Below are 6000 nucleotides of genomic sequence, written 5' to 3'. Positions count from 1 at the left end.
AACAAAATTTTCGAAGAAGCATAAGATGGCTCTTTCAAGGATATTTTGTATAATTATTTTGGTTATTATATTCACTAATCTTGTATTTATCGGAGAATATATGCCTCGTGTTTTTTCTTTATTTCTAAGAATGCTTGTACTTATAATCTATCTGTTACTTTTTATTGTCATATTAATAAATTTAGATTTTAACTAATAATTTTTATAGTATCACCATGTCAAACTTGGCAAAGCTCGAATTTGTTGCACTCGACATTACATTAAAAAATTATATGTCATGGACTCTCGATGTAGAAATACATCTTGAGTCATTGGGTCTAAGCGAGATCATTAAAGAAAATGGTATCTCTTCATCACAAGAAAAAGCAAAAGCTATAATATTTTTGCGTCGGCATCTTGATGAAGGTTTAAATGCGAATATCTCATCGAAAAAAATTTCATAGCTATGTGGAAAGGATTAAAAGAAACATTTGAACATATAAGGGAAGTTATACTTCCGACCGCCAGTGATGAATGAAATATGTTGAGATTCCAAGATTTTAAGAAATTCAATTATTACAATTCGTCGATGTATCGAATAATCTCACAATTAAAATTTTGTGGACATGAAGTTACGGAATTGGAAATGCTCGAAAACCATTTTCCACATTCCACATCAAATATAACGCTACATCAACAATATAGAGTTAAACATTCACTACTCGTTTTCTTTAAAAGTACTAGAGATTTTTTTTAAAACACTCACAAATCGGCCGAATATACCCAAAATATATAAAATATTTTTGACACTATTTTAATAATAAAACAATCAACTAATATTTAAAAATAAAAGAAAATATCCCAAAATATAATATCATCCACGTTTTACCAAAATTAATTTGAAAAGTATAGCTCATACTATAAACCTCTACAAAACCACTCAAAGCATAATTATAAGTCGTAAAATCTTTAACATAAATCATAAAATCATAAGTGCAGAAAACTAGAAGCGTTGGTCCTCGGGTTATGTGCATCTTCAGCCCAACAAAGTCCACCATCAAGACCTCCATTATCATTATTTTCATAATCACCTGCATCAGTCACACCTAGTGAGTCTAAAGACTCAACACACCATAATCTTGATAACGAGTAATACGTATATAAATCACATGCAACAGTGAAAATACATTTACTTAAAATAACGTTTCCATGATCATGCATAAACATAAAAATTTTCATTTTCATCAATCCATATCATTCATCATTTTATCATAAAAAATTCCTTTTTTTTTCATCATAAGCATATACGTTTTTCTTTTATTGACTTTGGATCGTTAATTGTGACTTTCGTATCATCATAAAGTCGATGGATCCATATATCATGTAACAACAGTACTGGATGGCGGGAACATCAGCGACACTTTCACCCGTCAAATGAGCCTTGGTTTATCATCCTCATATAAAAATACGATCGTCGGGCTCCCTCTAGGGCCTTCTCCCATAGACGGGCTCTCTCTGTGGCCTTCTCTCGTAAATGGGCTCCCTCTGGGACCTTTTCTCTCATGAAATCCCTAATCATATCATCATAATAGTCAAATTACTTCAGTTCCTCTAACGTTTCATATTATCATAACTTTACAAAAATCGTGCATAAAAATATCATTTTTCTTTTTAAACCAATCATGCAATATATTTTTTAATTGTCCATATTAAATCATAAAAATCCATAAAAATTTAAAATAATCATTTTAACATATAAAAAACATTCAGAGCATTGCCATGACGTTTACTAATTTTTGGGTGTAAAATTTTCGTTTTACCCCTAGATGTAAAATTCCTCGAATTTGACTTTTTCTTAATTCCATTGACTCTAACATATCCCGAATAATTATTTAAGCTTAAATTAAATTTCTCATAATTTTATTTAACTTAATTTCTAAACTTTTCAATTATTCCTTATTTATTCGTTTTTAATGCGTTTTAAATTCCGAATTTATTTAAACATTAATATAAAAATCTCATATTAAGAACTTAGACTTTTAATATTTAATTTGCCCTCGCGAACCATGATTCGACCCCCGTGGACCATGGTTTAAACCCTTAGCCCTTAAAACCCTAAGGACCGAACCCTAACATAATACCCTTGAGCCAACTCTCGGTTTTGTCGAGCCATGCCTGAGCCACCTTGAGCCAACCCCTTCCCCAGACCACCTAGGAACCCCTACTGGACCCATGTTGACCCCTAGGACTCTACCCTAATCTGCACCAACCCCCTGCACGAAACAAGAGAACCGTGCGAGTCCTTCCTGCATGCGCCTAGGTCTCCCTCGCTTCTTGGACTCCTCAGCCGACCCACACCCAAGCCCAGCCGACCATGTACCAACCTCAGACCCCTCTTGAGCCAGCCTAGCTCACCTAACCCTTGCCATACACTCCCTCTTCCCAAACCGCCGCAAGCATGCCATGGGGAGAGTCCTAACGCGGGACTCCTCCTTTGGCTGCGGTCCAAGAGCCATAGCCCTTCTAGGACCCTTCCTAACCCCACACCATGGCGTGTACGAACCCCAGTCCTGCCCTGAACGAGCCGCGACCCAAGCCCCCTCCTAGCCAAACCCTATTGTGTCATGATTTTGTGGATTTCGTTCAAGCCTTGTCGTGTGCATGTGCAGCCTATCTAGTGCATTCTAGGACTCCTTAACTCATGTAAAAACAACCCATAACCATTCCTTAATCATGGCAGCCCATTCATGTACGTATATATCAAGTTTTGGACCAAATATCATATTTTAAAACCCATGCTTTGCATAAAAACGAAAATAATAAAAAGTTAACTTGTTTTTTTCATGCAATTCATATAAAATATAATTAGGGTGTGATAGATGAGAAAATGAATGAAATATGGTGTATCTTTGCGTATTTCACGCATGATATAACGTTGACGAATCGAAAAACGATGACGAACAACCTAGGCTTGAATTTCCTTTGAAGAATTCGAAATCCTCTCATAGTTGATGCCTGTGTGTGTGTCATGTATTTGAAAGAGAGGAGTTCGAAAATTTTAGGGGAGTGGGGCGTGTGAAATAAGGTGTGGGGAAGGGTTTGGGGTCTTTAAATAATTAATAAAAGAATAACAAAAGTTTAGGCCCATTATAAAAGTTAATTAGGCCCAAAAGCCCATTAATGCTTAATTAAAATATTTTGTTCAATAAAGTTTGTGAATTTAATAGCCGAGTTGCCAAAACGTTCGTATTTTTGTTGAAAATCCAACACCGATAAAATTTAAATCCCGGCATATAAAATCACCTCAAAATTCTTTATTTTTTCAAAAATAAGAAAAAGCATCACCCTTATTTTAAATAATTAAAAACAATTATTTAACATAAAAACTATTTTTCAGCCATCGGTCTCCGGTCCTCGATCGCAACTCGAATAAATTTTAAAAGTAAATTTTAATGCAACCTTGTAGAAAACTATATTTTAAAAACACCAACATGCACAACATAATTAATTTATGCAATTAAAATAATTAATTGAATCGCGCAAGGAATTTAATAACTTGTATGCATGTGGTTCGCGTGGACCTTCAAATTTTCGGGACGTTACATAGAGTGCATGGCTTTGCGAGATATTCAGAACTTATCATCTATCTTCTTGTGGCGGAAAAGAACAACAAGCTGCTAATGAGAAATCATCAGTCCCGACCAACTGGATCAACATCATTTCCAGAAGTAAAGGATATAAGTAAAAATGAATTTAAACCTGGAAACCAAAATCAAATTCAGAGACAAAGTTTTGGTCGAGGTCGAGGTCGTGGTCGTGGTCGTGGTCATGGTCGTGGACGTGGATGTGTAAGTGGTCGTGGTCGTGGTCGCGGCCGTGGTTTTGAAAACAATCAAGATAGTTTTTATAACTCATCTCAAAATGGCGTAACGAACCACCAACTGAAAAGGAATCATGAGAACATGAGTGGTAATGAAATCACTCAAAACAATTTGAAAGTTCTTGTTTTAGATGCGACACTCCAGGACAATGGTCTCGTATTTGTCGAGCCCCTGAGCACCTTTGCAAGCTCTATAAAGAATCGATAAATGGGAAAGAAAAAGAGACCAACTTCACTGAACACATTGACCGTTTGAGTGATTCAACTCATTTTGATGCTGCAGATTTTCATGATTTCTCTGGAAATGATCATTATGCTGGTAGAGTAGAAATGAAAAATATTGATGCTGCAGATTTTCTCAACGATTTCTCTGAAAATGAACAATATATTGGTGGAATGTAAAGGTAAAATAATTTATTTTTCATGTACTCACATTAATGTTTTATTGTAAAATTATGATATGTGTTATATTTTTAAATAAATTACATATGTATTGTCAGTAATTTTTTCATTGCATATTTTTTTTGAAGTTCAAATATCGAAAATGCTATGAACAAAGCTAAACAAAGAACTAATCTCATGGAAGTTTGCATACCTGATAGTGGTACAACGCACATTATTCTCCGAGATAAAAGATATTTCTTGGAACTAAAACCAACAAAAACAATGGTGAATACAATATCAGGTCATGTAGACTTGATAAAATGTTGTGGTAAAGCACATTTTTTTGTTACCTAATGGTACAATTTTTTTTTATAAATGATGATTTGTATTCACCACAACCGAAAATAAATTTATTGAGTTTTAATGACATATATTCTCATGGGTATGACACTCAGACAATAAATGAAGGAAATGAGAAATATATTTGTCTTACCACATATAAATCACGAAAGAAATATGTAGTTGAAAAACTACCAATGTTCCCTACTGGATTGAATTATACATATATAAGTCCAATTGAATCAAACATTGTAGTTGATAATTTTTCAATACTGATCAATTGGCATCATCGATTAGGACATCCTGGTTCAATAATGATGCGAAAAGTTATAAAAAATACACATGGTCATCCGCTGAAAGACCACAAGATCTTTCAAAATAATAAGTTTAAATGCAAATCATGTTCTATTGGAAAAATTATTATAAGACCATCACCAGCTAAAATCCAAAATGAATCACATATGTTTCTCGAACGTATTCAGGATGATATTTGTGGGGCCAATTCATCCACCATGTGGACTATTTAGATATTTTATGGTATTGATCGATGGTCACATGTATGTTTATTACCAACTCGGAATGTGGCATTTGCAAGATTACTTACTCAAATAATAAAATTGCGGAATCAATTTCTCGATCATACAATCAAGAAAATTAGACTTGATAATGCTGGTGAATTTAGTTCCCAGACTTTCAATGATTATTGTATGTCAATGGGAATCACTGTTGAGCATCATGTTGCTCATGTACATACACAAAATGGATTAGCTGAATCATTGATTAAACGTCTACAACTGATTGCTAGACCAATGATTATGAAAAACAAAACTCCCTATTTATATATGAGGACATGCAATTCTACATGTTGTTGCATTAATTCGCTCAGTCCAAGTGCATATCATAAATACTCCTCATTGCAGCTTGCATTTAAAGAACCAGACATTTCTCATTTGAGGATTTTTGGATGTATGGTATATGTGCCTATTGACCTGCCTCAACGAACAAAAATGAAACATCAAATAAAGATCGGAATTTATGTTGGTTATGATAGTCCATCAATAATACGATATCTTGAACCTCAGACAGGCGACGTGTTTACAGAACGTTTTGCTGATTGTCATTTTAATGAGGAAATCTTTCCAATGTTAGGGGAAGAAAAAAAATATAGAATAGAAAATTACATGGTATACATCATCATTATTACATCTGGATTTAGGAACTAAACAATGTGAAAAATATATACATCAAATTGTTCACTTGCAAAGAATATCAAATCAAATACCAGATGCATTTTCAGACACAGAAGGGGTAACTAATTCATATATACATGCTGTAAATGCCCCTACTCGAATTGAAATTCCAAAGAAACAAATTGAAGACACTCATGATATCATTAAACTCTTGAAACGTGGAAGGCC

Source organism: Primulina eburnea, chromosome 8 (genome assembly GCF_022965805.1).
Source record: "Primulina eburnea isolate SZY01 chromosome 8, ASM2296580v1, whole genome shotgun sequence".
In the NCBI taxonomy this organism is placed as follows: Eukaryota; Viridiplantae; Streptophyta; class Magnoliopsida; order Lamiales; family Gesneriaceae; genus Primulina; species Primulina eburnea.
Note: the sequence above shows the minus strand (reverse complement) of the source record.